The 14,376-nt window shown below is 43.0% G+C and overlaps 1 protein-coding gene across 6 annotated transcripts in view; it reads right to left on the bottom strand.

The window, feature by feature from the left end:
* The window catches only part of KAT6B (lysine acetyltransferase 6B), a 186,380-nt gene extending 172,306 nt beyond the window's left edge, over positions 1 to 14,074 (bottom strand). Inside the window, exons 1-2 of one of the 6 annotated variants that reach the window (XM_038534424.1) lie at positions 13,932 to 14,074; positions 2,520 to 2,589 (exon numbers count right to left, since the gene is read on the bottom strand). The gene's annotated coding sequence lies outside the window, so the exon portion shown is untranslated. Of the gene's footprint in view, positions 1 to 2,519; positions 2,590 to 12,825; positions 13,065 to 13,931 lie in introns of those variants that run through there. The other 5 variants (XM_038534422.1, XM_038534425.1, XM_038534426.1 and 2 more) reach the window with 5 other exon arrangements.
* Between the last annotated feature and the right edge of the window lie 302 nt (positions 14,075 to 14,376).

Below are 14,376 nucleotides of genomic sequence, written 5' to 3'. Positions count from 1 at the left end.
AGAAAATATTGTTAAGAATATCTTAAGGATGAGAAAATACATTTACAGTACTATATTTATCAAAAAAATTCCACGTATAAGAGCACCCACACAGTTCAAACCCATGCTTTTCAAGGGTCAACTGTATATTAACCTTACTTCAAGAAATATTAAACTTGAAAAAAAAAAAGGCAGTAATCCTGATTCTTCTATTTCAGTTAGATATTATATTTCCCAAGTCTCACATGTAAGAAAATTTCCCATCTCGCCACTTCCATGGAATCGTATCCGCCAAAGGGTCTGTGACACTCTCTAACCCACAGGTTGGAAAACTGAAACTAATATGGTAACTTAACCCTTCACCTTTTAAAGGAAGGTTCATACAAATCTGATTCCAGGTAAACAGTGGTATGGCTCTCTGAAAGCCTCCTGGTGAACACCAAAACCACCCTATATCTCCAATCTATATTTAGTACTCCTGCAAAGAACACCAGAAGAAAGTGCCCTGGCTGGGGAGTTCGGTCAGATCTGGGCTCCAATCTCACCTTCCACTGATAATATCCACATCTGAACTCTTTTTATAGTTTCAAGTTGACAGACTCTCTTCACATGGAATTTGTCATCTAATCTGCCAAGACAATTCTATGTGTAAACTGAGGTCCAGGGGAAGATGGAGTTCACTCAAGGTAACAGTCTATAGTAAACTTAAAGCTAAATGCCATTACCTAAAATCCAAGTCCTGTGCTGTCTTCACCACAGGAGCCACAACTGCCTCTGCAATCAGACTAATGGCATGAATACCAACTCTACCAACCACTAGCAGAGAAACCCTGGGTAAGTGAAGTTTCAGTTACCTTACCTGTAGGACAATAATAGTATATCCCTCACAGAGGATTGTTAAGAGAATTAAGTGAATATATCTAATATTCAACATACCATAGCTATCATCACTTCCACTCATGCAAGGTCTGTACACTTTGAAAAATGTCTCATAAAAAAAAATTTAAATTTATCTCTGGTTATTTATTTAATGTATCTAAAAGGGAGAAATAACATCTTTCCTCAAAATGTTAGCCAGATATAATGAAAAACATAACATTTGCTCTGTTGCTGAAAAACTGGGCCACTGAACTATACTTGCTCAGTCAGCTTGAAAGAATCAGTTTAAAAAGGACTGTCCTCTTTGCCATCAGGAAACTGTAGATTCACTCCATTTTTTCCCCCTCGGATTCAGAAACTTGGGGCTAACAGGACTGTAGAGGTCATCCTATCTAATCTCTAGCTATCCAGTAAAAGATCCCTTGTTCAATAACCTCAACAGATGGGCCATCAAGTCTTAAAATACTTCCAGGGATGGAGAACTTGTCACTTTTTGAGGCAGTTCGCTCCACTGTTGGACAGCTCTAACTGTAATATATTTCTTACTCACAAGAGCCAAAGACTGTCTTCCCAGAACTTCTACCCTCTAGTCTTGATTTCCCTAGAACAATCTCGAGAAACTCATATTAGTTATTTAAGATGACAGGCCTTCAAATATTTGAAAATGAGAATCTTTGGAAAACCATTATTGAACCAAACCAAAATTGAACTCTATTCTACCTCCAGCCCTTCTTTAGACCACTCATATTCCAATGCCTCAACACCTCCACATCACATGGTTTTCAAGTACTTCCTTCTTCTGGTTGCTTACTAGTTTGGGCTAATGCCCATCTTAAAATCTGGCAGTCCAGGCATTATTCAAGCATAAATGTAATCCAATGTTACATGAACTTTCTTAACAGTGTTGCCACACAATTGACTCATGCTAAGCACACAGTCCAACTAAAAATCCCAGACCTTCTTTCAAAAATGTTGTCAAGCTGAGTCTTTCCATTTCCTTCCTTGTGCAAATATAAATGCTGGGATTTAAAATTTATTACAGTTCAAGTTCATTTTGTTGGTTTGAGTCACTCTTCCAACATATTAGATCCTTCTGAATCTTAATTCTGTCATCTATGTCATCTGCAAACCCAAGAAGTGCTCCCTTTTGTGTCATTATATAAATCATTGAAAAAATGTTGGACTTGGAATATGGTGTGTGTTTAGGAATGAAATTACTGGCTTTCATAGTGCAACTACTTTCAAGATAGAACATGGGAATCATTGTGTGTTAGTAAGTTTAGAATAGGACACATCTTTCCAAAGTAAAATGGTTTAGGGCAAAATTTCATTAGAGGACATTTCACTATGTCCAAATAATTATTTCATCTTTCATCATTTACTTAGGATGAATCAACCAATTTAATTTGATTGTACAAAACACAACTGTAGGAAGCAGGAGAAAAGGTCACAGAAAAGTATCCAATATTGCAAAGGTGCTCTCAGGCATCTGGGTTACACAAGTAAATGAACATACCTTAAAATAAAAACCAATAAATACTTAAAATATACCTTCATGGCAAGCTATTACCACAATCTTTACACACAATCAACAGAATCGTTTGTATCCCTTACCAACATATTTCAATATCTTAAAAATATAATAAGATAAGGGAAAATACCAGAATTGGAACTCCAAATGTATTAACAGTCCATGACAAAAAAGAGGATTGTCCAGATCTTCACGCAAATCTGCCAAAGGAAAAAGAGTAAATGTTAAGTTGGGCATAAAGACATCCCTCAAATTCAGGGACAGTTTATGGATCTTCACAACTATCTAATACAAATAACTGCAATGAACTTATTAGCACTTTTCACTAAAGGGTATTTAAGAACATAGAAATCAGGACGAGAAATGAAGCCCCAAAGCAGTACTTAAATTTTGTTCTTCTTTTCAGAACAGACGTGTTTTCCAAATTTTAAAGGGATCCCTGGGTGGCGCAGCGGGGATCCCTGGGTGGCGCAGCAGTTTGGCGCCTGCCTTTGGCCCAGGGCGCGATCCTGGAGACCCGGGATCGAATCCCACGTCGGGCTCCCAGTGCATGGGGCCTGCTTCTCCCTCTGCCTGTGTCTCTGCCTCTCTCTCTCTCTCTGTGTGTGTGTGTGTGTTTGACTATCATCAATAAATTAAAAAATTTAATAAATAAATAAATAAATAAATAAATAAATAAATAAATAAATAAATCAGGTTGTGACAGGGGTGCCTAGGTGGCTCCATCAGTTAAGCAACCGACTCTTTTTTTTTTTTTTTTTTTTTTTTTAAGCAACCGACTCTTGATCTCAGCTCAGGTCTTGATCTCAGGGTTGTGAGACCAAGCCCCCCGTTGGGCATAGAGCCTACTTTAAAAAAACAAAAACAAAAACAAAAAAACCACCACCACCAACAACAACAACAAAAAACACCAGTACTGAGATAGAGTCTAAGAAATAATCACATCATGAGGGAAAAAAAAATATTGGAATTACTCAAATAGCCAGGCAGGTGTAACATCTTGTCTGAAAACAAAAAAAAAGTCAAGTGATGTTTGAGGCTCAGTTATTAACTTTCCAGGAAACATTCACTATTTGTCCCAAAGGTCACCTGGCATCTACATACTGACTGGATAATCAAGATATGGGGATCCCTGGGTGGCGCAGCGGTTTGGCGCCTGCCTTTGGCCCGGGGCATGATCCTGGAGACCCGGGATCGAGTCCCACGTCGGGCTCCCGATGCATGGAGCCTGCTTCTCCCTCTGCCTGTGTCTCTGCCTCTCTGTCTCCCTCTGTGTGACTATCATGAATAAATAAATAAAATCTTTAAAAAAAAAAAAAAAAAAAAAAAAAAAGATATGGCCAATAACTGCACCTAAGAGAAGGATGTACCAGTTTCCACAAGAGTATGTACTGACACAGGTCACATTTTAGGACAATATTGATCATTTTCACTTCAAAGTCAAAAAAATAAATTTAAAACAACATTGTGAATAATTGCATTTTGATCTTATACAAAATAATCAAGCAACCTTAGATCCTTCTTCTCCCCGCCCCCAGCCACACACACCCCACTCCTCAATTTAATCTCAAAATTAGCTCTCATCTGACACCAACCAACAGAGTTAATTAGGCAGAAGCAGATGTAACTCAGCATCTCCATGCTACAACCAGAATCAGTGTTAAAGCGCGTGCGCACATGCACGCGCACACACACACACACACAGAGCCAGGAGAGGAACAAAATCCGTAGTCTTTTATCTGTAGCCAATTCTCAACTAAACACATGTATATTACCTACTTTGTATATTATCCACTGCAAATTTTTTAATCTTAGGAGAGTTTGTTACTGACATCCCACTGGCCCCACTATAAATTGGTATACTCTAAGAGAATAGCTTGAAAACCAATTTAATTTTAGTCTAAGCAGTATCTAACTATAAAGACAAATCTAAAAGAAAAAAATGCGTAATTCATTCAAAAGCCAAATAGAAATGCTTTTTTTTCCCGATTTGGAATTATCCACACCACTTCTCTTTTTTAGAGCACTAGGATTTGTTTCACATGTAGATAGGACATTGTATCAGAAGTACAACCCTAAAAATCATTATTCTCTTTTCATTTTTTTTCTATAAAATTAAAGTTGGACTAAAAGACTATCAAAAAGAGAGTGAACCATTCCAAATTAATTCTGGGGACTCATGTTACATCAAATTAAATTATTCTATTTTCTAAGGTTTTGAATCACTTTATTTTTAACTACAAAATAATATCAGTAAATTATACGGTTGTATGGATGTATTTACATCATTCATTACAAACTATTCTAAACAGATCTAGAGAAATGCTTAGTCCAAAACGAGCTTTTGGCTTCATTAGTATTATATAAATATCAACACTATTCAGAAATATTCATGTCAGCATAAGAGGAGTCAAAATACCCTGGATCATAAATATTATGTGAAACCTCCTCAATGCTCTCACTAACGCTGTGTGTCGTTTCAAAATCAATGTCATAACACTCGAGTCATGTTATAGATGAGCCAAAAACAGTGGCTAAAAAAAAAATAAATAGAGATTAACAATAGAGTTTACTCTTTTGTCATTCTGGGTTTTACTTGCTAAGTTATTTTTAGCTCTCTCACTTTTATATGTTCCTGGATTTTTTCACAGCCTTTTATGTAACTGAGTGAGGAACCACAAATCTTCTGAAACAGAACATACACTGCTGAAGGGAAGAGACCTTAACTTTTTTCCTTGTATAACCACCCAGCACAGACTACTGGCACACTCACTCAAAACGGTGTCCTCAGTTAACAAGTATCTGCTGTCTGACGACATCAAACATCAATCCATACGATGGTATTTGTTAACTTCCAAGTCCTAGATACATCTATTTCCCTGAAAATTGATGCCTGAGGCCTCAACTATATGAACTGGAAGGAGAGGTTACAAATACTAATCAAAGAACAAGCAACAAAATTTACCAAGATATTCACTCTATGCAGCCCTATGATAGGTGCTAGAGGCATAAGAAGCAATTCAGAAACAAAGCACTGGTAGTTCTTCAAAAAGCTAAATAGGAAATTCCCATAAGACCTCACACTTCAACATCTAGGCATATACTCTTATGAACTGAAAACAGGTACTCAAATAAGTACACATACACACCTGTTTGTAACAACGCTATTCACAATAGCCAGAAAATGGACCTAGACCAAATGTCCATCAACAGTTGAATGGAAACTGGGTGATGGCATTAAAGAGGGCACATGATGGAATCAGCACTGGGTGTTACCTGCAACTGATGAATCCCTGAACTCTATCTCTGAAACTAATAATATACTATATGTTAATTAATTGAATTTAAATAATTCTTTAAAAAAATAAGTAAAAAGTAAAAAAAATTAAAAAGTTGAATGGATTAAGAAAAGGTGGTATATCCATGCAGTGGAATATTATCCAGTCATAAAAAGAAATGAAATACTGATACATAGTACAGTGTGGATGAACTGTAAAAACATGCTGCAAAGGAAGCCAGAAACAAAGTCATATGGTATAATTCCATTTATGTGAAACCTCCAGAATAGACAAATCCATATGTAGAACATAGATTGGTGGTGTCTGGGGAGTGGAGGGATGAAGAGAAACTGTTTAATGGGTAAGGGATTTTATTTTAGATTGATGAAAATGTTTTGGAACTAGATAGAGGTGGTAGTGACACGACATTGGCAATGTACTGTCACTGAGTTGTTAACTATAAATGGTTAAATTTACGTTATGTAAATTTCACCTCAATAAGTAATAAAAAGGGACTCCTGGTTGGCTCAGCGGTTGAGTCTGCCTTTGGCTTAAGGCTCTGCCTTTGGCTCAGGGCGTGATTCTGGGGTCCTGGGACCAAGTCCCACATTGGGCTCCCTGCATAGAGCCTGCTTCTCCCTCTGCTGATGTCTCTGCCTCTCTCTCTGTCTCACATGAATAAATAAATAAATCTTTAAAAAAAAAAAAAAGGTCATTAAAAAATAAAAAGCACTAACCTGGTACCAACCATTTTCTGACACCTACTATAGACCAGGCACTTTACACAGATTATCAGTACCTATACACAGATTATCAGTAAACCATAAAACAACTCTGCGAAGTAGCACTGTTGCCCTGTTTTGCAAAAGGAAAACTGAAACATGACTTGGTCAAGGCTTCAGACCACCAAATCATAATGGATTTTACTTGAGATGCTAAAACCTAAACTCTTTCCTGTGTCTCCACTGGCTTTTAAATTAGCCTCCTTGAATCTCTTAAGAGAAAGTGCCTGGGGTATCACCCACAGATGCCCCTGGGGGTTAACACTAGGGCCACACAACTCCTTGCACCCAACAAAGGAGCTCCATTTTAACTATCCCATTCATAATGGGTTTCTCCTTAAGATTCACTTCACAGAAAGGGATCCTGGCTACAGAAGGAAAAAAGTCTGGAAACCACCGTGACTTTATCTGAGTGGGTACAACACCCCTTGGATGGATGGGACACAAACTGGACCTTGAAAGACAAGGCAGAAGTTGGATAACCGCCTGGGGTTCTTTACCTAAATGAAAATTCAAATCCTTCAGGTCCAGTAAGAACTGACACCTTCTCAGAAGCTCTACGTCCCTTTTGTCTATCAGGTCGCTTTTTATGATCTTAATATTTTAGCATTCATTTTCCACTTTGTATTATGCTCGTTCGTGTACTGACTTCATCTCCCTTACTAGAACTGTGAAAATTCTTAAAAACAGGATTCATGTTTGGTTTCACCTTTGCATGTCCCTAGATTTCCCAGGACCACCGCTTGAAAGTAAGAGGGGAGCTGTGCCTTTTTGCTAAGTCAATGCATCAGTGAATGAATGAAGGGAAACCAGCAGAAAGTACAGGAGCTAAGCATGAACGAGCCTAACAAAAGAGACACCAAGTCCACATGCATGCCTAGAGCCAGTACGTGTTGAAGAGAAGAAATAAAGTTGGATTAACAAAAACCAGGCTGAGCCGTGTGAACATGACAGATGAAGTAACAGGAAGCCCGTGCAGAGGAGTGACACAATACGGCATAGTCAAGTGCACCCACACACATGCACAAATTTGCTGAAATGTTTGACTCACTCTGGCACTAGCATCCGTCCAGGATAAGCTGGAAGGTAGGATGACTGAACAAACTAAAGCAACCAGTACGTCATCTCTCCCAACATCAATCTTGTTCAACGTATATTTATGAGTCTAACTCATCAGCAAGCCCAGAGTAGGCACTCAATAAATGTTAATTGAATTGAATATTTAATTCACCATTTTTTTGGAATAATACTAAATTCTTTCTCACTACTCATTAACATAGAGTTTCCAATTCACAAGCTAATAATGTTTTCCGAGGATTTCTAAGAAGCTAAATCACCATGAAAATTATCATTTCAACTAATACATATTATATTAATTGGAAGTTTAATTTTTCATGTCATGCTCTCCTAGTTGACAATATCCTTGTTATGTCATTAAACTATAATTGTGTAAATCTGCTTCAACAAACAATAACTGAACCATCAATAAACTATTATGGCTTCCATAATCCCTAACAAAGATTAGTTTCAACATCATCATCACAAATTAGTTGAGACATGCCCCAAATCTCCTGGTGAAGCCCAAGAATTAGGTTTGTATAGTCGTCCCTACATTTAAGTGCTCAATAGTTTCAGTCTCTAAACTTTAATCACACTGTTAGGAGCCTCACAGGAAATTTGATCCCTTGTAAAACAGAGGATTTTAGAGACAAGATGAAAAGTCACTTGAAGTCATCAGGCCTTTGGAGCCAGGGTACACTGATTAGTAATGATGATATTATAACTAAGCACTCTCACTTAAGAAATAATCAACTAAATTTAGAATGTCTTTTTTTGGCATTTAAAAATTCCTATTCAACCCTAGATTTCTTCCTAATTATAAATTAGCTTTAACCAGGCTTTAATGACAAAGACTGAGAACAACATATTGAGAAAAAAGAATCTGACCTCTGAATTTTTACAAGATTATTTTGAAAATACAGATCATATGAGAATTCTGCATCACCTTTATTACAAACGTCTTCAAACAGAATATACTATATAGCCTGTAAACCAATTAGGGTTCCCCTTTGAGAACGAGAACCCCAAGAAAATTATAGATCTATTTTTAAAAATGAACACATGTACATACAGACATGTGCATACAATTTCAAGGATTTACAGGACCTCTATCACCTATCCCAAGACTCCTTAAGGTCCACTAACTACTCTAACTTTACTTACTTTAATATAGATGGAGAAGTCAATAATTTTATGGAGTTTCAAAGAAACTATGTGTGCTTTATTTTCTTAAGAAAGATTCTATTTGACAACAAAAGAGAGCACCACGGGGTGGGGGTAGGAAGTTAGAGGGAAAAGGAGAAGCAGACCCCTCACTGAGCATGGAGCCCTAAGCTGGAGCTAGAACCCTGGACCCTGAGATCATGAGACCTGAGCAGAAGGCAAATGCTTAATCCACTGAGCCACCCGTGAGCCCCTCAGTATGCTTTAATGAGGACATGTTATATTACAAGTAAGAAAGGTACCCTCATTGGTTTTGGATACTCATCAAATCGGCTTCTGAAATCTTCATTCAATAAGGAGGTATGCTGTGGTGGGACATATCTAGAAAGTTCAGGGATCAAGTCCCCACTTTGCCAGCTAACTAAGCTGTGGAATACTGGACATGTTAATCAATCTAATCTAAGTCTCAGTTTTGTCCTCTGTGGAAAAGATTATACACCCCTGTTTGGCAGAACTGTTAAGAGAAATAATTGAAATAACAAATATGAAAGAACCAAAAATGGTGGCAGACACATAGCAGGAACACAATAAAATGCTAGCTCATAAAAAGAAAAAGGGCAATACAGTCAGCTGGAGACCTGTAAAATCTAATCTGGCTGAACTTCTGTCTATCTGACCATTTTCTCCTAAGAGACAGGGGAAGTCAGCACCTGGTCCTTAGTTATAGTTGCAGACAAGTAAAAATTCAAGACAGAGTTCAGAATAAAGTGAACAAAAGCAAAAATAGATTTGTAATGGCAAGGATGAGGTCAAGAACGATGTATTTTACTCAAACATTTTTTTTAAGGTCAATAAAGCTTTTAGAAGAGAATACTACATAGGAGAATATCTTCTTGACCTGAGGGTAGGAAAGAGTCTTAAAACAAGACACAAAAAGCACTAACCATAAAGAAAAGACCAATAAATTTGACTCCATTAAAATTAAGAACTTCTGTTCATTAAAAGACACCATAAAGTGAGTGAAACAGCAAGCCACAGAATAGAAGTAGGTGTTTGCAACATACACACATGACGAAGGATCTGTATCTAGAGTAAATAAAGAACTTCGAAATACCAATAAAAGACACAAGGCCCAAGTTTTAAAATAAATAAAAAGGACAGACGTGGACAGAAATTTTACAAATGAGGAAATCCAAACAGCCAATAAATATATGAAAAGCTATTCAACCTGGTTACTAACCAGTTAAATGCAAAGTTTGCCAGATTGGCTCATTTGAAAAGCTAGCACATCTGAGATTTGAAGAGGACAAGAAGCAATGGAAATTCTCACAGATCACAGAAGGGAGTGTGGTCTGGTACAACACTTTGGAAAACAGTTTGACTGGTATCTAGTCAAGTTGAAGATACGCATACCTCATGACTAGAGTGACACACAACTCATCATCCAGACACTTTTGAGAATTAAAGATGTTATATTAGTGGTTACACTGTGACAACAGGCATAAGCTAGGATAAATGGTTATAAATGGTCACCCCGCCTATGAAATAGCAATTCCATTCATAGGTGTAGGCCTTAGAGAAATATATGCACGTGTGTTACCAGTTGACGGCGACAGGAACACTCATACCAGCTTTATTCACAATTTCCCCAAACTGAAACAACTCAAATATCCAGCAACAGTAGAACAGATGATTAAAAACGAAGAAGAAGAATAAGAAGAAGAAGAAGAAGAAGAGGAGGAGGAGGAGGAGGAGGAGGAGGAGGAGGAGGAGGAAGAAGAAAGAATTGTGCAAGATTGTGAGTCTTACAAAAAAGGTGCTTTGGAAATGCAAATTAAAGCATTTGAAGGGAAGAAAAATATCCCTTCATCCCACTTCTCCCATCCATGTAATATTACCATTCTTCAAGCATACTGATCACTATAGCTCACACATCCCCAACTTCCATAAAACAATTTCCTTTCTGCTTACTTTATACAAATACCAGCAAGTATATGCATGTGGAAAACTGAAGGTATTTTGTAGAAAACGATCTGAGAGACTGAAAAGTCACCTGTTAGGAATCCTGGCATTTAATAAAGCCAGACCAGTTGGTTAACTGGTATGTAAAAATCCATTAAGATTTCTGAAGTACATTAAAATTACTTACTAAAATTCCTCGGCTACCTTCCCATACTACCCTATTTTACCTTTCATTCACATTATGCCTTATGTCTGACAGTTTCAATCTTATCTTCACAAGATGTGCATGAGATAAGCATTTGGTATAACGGCAACAACAGAACTTCCACTCTACTCAGAGGCCTGGGTATGGCTGGTAGGCAAAACTTACTACTGACCATGTCATCACCACCAAGTCATTCTCCTAAATTCTTGCTTTAATGTTACCACCTTCCTCTAGCTTCTCTCTCTCTCTCTCTCTCTCTTTTAAGTCATCATTTCACCTCCCCAACCTTCAACCAAGTCGAGGTTCTCAGGTAAAAATCTTATCCTTTACTGAAACATGCAATATTTTCCTATTCTTAAAAACATAGAAAGGTTGCCCCAATCCATTTTGATACATATGTGAAGAATTAATGGGTAAGAATGGAATGGATCGAAGTATTTTATTTCGGGGCTATCCCAGAAAACTCTGGGTTACACAAGTAAAGAAGAATGTACTTCATTTACAGTAATAACAGTAACTTTTTTGCAGCACCACAGAATTTACACTATCCCAATATAATTAATTCCCATTTACTACTTTCGCCTCCTGTCCATATACAGGAGAGTCTTTATATACTCTTTACCTTGAATTTCTTGGTACCTCCCTCAACACACTTGATACTTGGCTCATTGGTTCTTTTTTCTTATTTTCCACATCTGTAATTCGTTATCACTATTCTCTCACAACCTCTGCCCAATACTGTGTTTATCATATCCCAATGCCTTCTCCCAAATGCAGGGCTTAAACTCCTTCCTGGGGCACAGGAAACCATCTGTACTCTAGCGCCTCCTCTCCCACAACTTCCTGCAGCCTACCCGTACCAAAGTACTCACAAATTCAAAAAGACACAGTGTCCTTTCCCAAGGTAGTAAGTACTCAGGGCCTCCCCCTGACACAGACATCCTGCCCCACCTTCAAGACTCCAGCTCAAGCTTCACCCAAGAAATCCAGCCAGTCAACAACCTGGTCTCCCAAACGAACACCTTTCTTTGCCCGGGCCCCCACTCCTGGAGCAGTTCACCAAATCACATTCACCCAGAACCACTGCCCAGCCCCACCCTTTTTTTTTTTTTTTTTTTTTTTTTTTTGGTCACACCCGCCTCCTTTTCTCAGTCCCCTGTATCCCCCATCCCCATAAGATCTTCGGCTACAGATATGCTCAAGTTCTGTTCTGCTGTCTTATTATCCTTCAAGACTCCAAGCATAGCCATGTCATTCTTCCATGTTTTTTTTTTTTAATGCTGCATAGACCCCAGATCTCCTTTATAATTCCAATGCCGAGGTACCCAGATACCTGCTTCCCACCCCAGCACCTGTACTTGCTCCTCACAGTCCTCCAATACTTCCCCCCCATCCAGGGATCTACTCCGCACTGCGTTCCACTCCTCTCCACACCCACCACACCCAAACCCATTCTTACTGCCCCCACCTAACTGCAATCCCCCTTCCGCAGCCTCCCACCTGCCCTCACACACCCCTCAGATCCCCCTCCCCGTGTCCAGTGTTGCACCTCTCCCTCCCCTCACTCTGCACCTGCTTGCACACCTCCAGTTCTCCCTCACCCACCCCCTCACCAGTCTCTCACAGCCCAGACGCTCACTGGCCCCCCACAGCTCCTACCCGGTCACTCCCACTCAGAAAACCCCTCCGAACCCCCGCCTTCCAACCACTCGAGCCCCGCCCCCCCGACATCGCCCCGCCCCCTCCACCATAGGGCCCCGCCCCTTGCCCTGGAGGCCCTGCTGAGGGGCGGGGCCTGTCCCTCCTCCCTTTTCCCCCGCCCCCTACCGTCACGCTCAGGGGCAGCCTGACCCCGAGCGGCCCCGCGGTGACCCTCGCGCAGAGGCCTGTGGGAGGGGCGTCACAAGCCCCCGGCCCCCCCCCAACCTTCCGCCCCCCTCCCGCCCAGTCTCCTCCCCCTGGGAATGCGCGGGGTGGGTGACAGACCTGGCCGCGCGCCACCGCCACCGCGCCTGCCGGGGGCGCTGCCGCTGCCTGAGAAAGAAGCCGCGGCTGCCGCCTGGAGGAGGTGCCGTCGCCTCCGCCACCGCTGCCGCCGCCGCCAGGGGTAGGAGCTAAGCCGCCGCCATTTTGTGTCCCCCTGTTGTTGTCGTTGACATGAATCCGACATGACACTGATTACAGCCCAATGGAGTCTCATTAAACCCGAGCCGCGGCCCCGCCCCAGCGCTGCTCCATTGGACGAGACCGCAGACACTTAGGGCCACCCGTTGGCCTGCGGGCCTGTCCGTCACGCACACACTAGCCACTCTGCAGCCCATTGGGGCAGGTTCCTGCCGGTCATCTCGCCTCCGCATAGACACACCCCTCGACCCATCATCCCCCCTCCGGAACCACCCCGGGGGCGGGTCCACTGCCAGAGCCAATCAACAGCCCGCGGGGCCCGCCTCTCCGGGGCACCTATTGGTCCAGCCCTTTTTCTCTCTCCCAGACACCGCGCCACCTCTACTTCCCCCTGCCCGCCCCTTCTACCTCTGGCCATGGATTGGGTCTCCTCGCAGGAGAGGCGCTCGGCCTCACAGGCTGCGGACGACGCCAATCAGGGGGCCCTTTCCCTCTCCCCTCCCCCACTCAACCCCAAATCCCCTAGCCCGCAGCTAAAGTTTGTGTGAGAGCTGATCGCTGGCGGCGGCCGCAGGATTTAGGGGTGGGCGCGGGCGGGCGCGCGCGGGCGGGCACGCGAAGTTAAAATTCGAGGTTCTCAGTCGCCAGCTCCCGCGGCGGAGCGCGCGGACGGGCGCGCCGCCCGGAGCGTTCCATCCCGCCCCCTCCTCCACCCTCTCCCGTCCCGTCCCGGGCGACTACTCGCCCGCCCCCTGGCTCGCATCCTTACCCCCCACACGCCCCTACCCTGCAAGCCCCAGGCCGGGTGCAGGCAGAACGATGTCGCTGCAGCCTTCCTCGCCATCCCGTGCCGAAGGGGAGCAAGCCCCTACCCGCCGGGCGTGCACCCCCCGGCTCCACACTCGCCCGTGTCTGCAAGCACGTGCACCGTTCGCCGCTGCCTCCAGCCACCCCGGTCCCCGGCTAACCTCGCCTGCAGCCCGGCCAATCGCTTGCTGCCCTTTGTTGCTGCAGCCCGGGTCTCCCCGCTGCCTTCCTCAGCCTCCGCCTCGTCCTTTGCCAGCCGCCCGGGTCCGCAGCGCCGCGCTCCCCCCGCCCGGGACCCACCGCCGCCGCCTCCTTCTCCTCCTCCGCCTCCTCCTCCTCGGCTCCGGGCTGCAGCGCACAGAGCCCGAGGCAGCGCCGCCCAGCCCCGCTCCCCCCGCGCCGCCAGCTAGCCCGCCCGGCCCGGCCGGGGGCGCAGCCTGGACCCCGCCCGCCCCAGTCCCCGCCCCGGGGGTACCTGCCTCCGCCCTGGGGGGCTCCGCTCGCCGCCCTCGGGGGAGGGCGGGGATGCCGGTGTCCGCGGGAGGGTGGGGAAGCCTGGGCCGTTTGGGGCGGGGAGTGTGCCCGCCAGGGCTGGGACTGAGAGGT

This window comes from Canis lupus, chromosome 4, assembly GCF_011100685.1.
Source record: "Canis lupus familiaris isolate Mischka breed German Shepherd chromosome 4, alternate assembly UU_Cfam_GSD_1.0, whole genome shotgun sequence".
Taxonomy (NCBI): domain Eukaryota; kingdom Metazoa; phylum Chordata; class Mammalia; order Carnivora; family Canidae; genus Canis; species Canis lupus.
The sequence above is the reverse complement of the archived record's forward strand: the minus strand, read 5'-3'. Positions and strand labels throughout refer to the sequence as shown.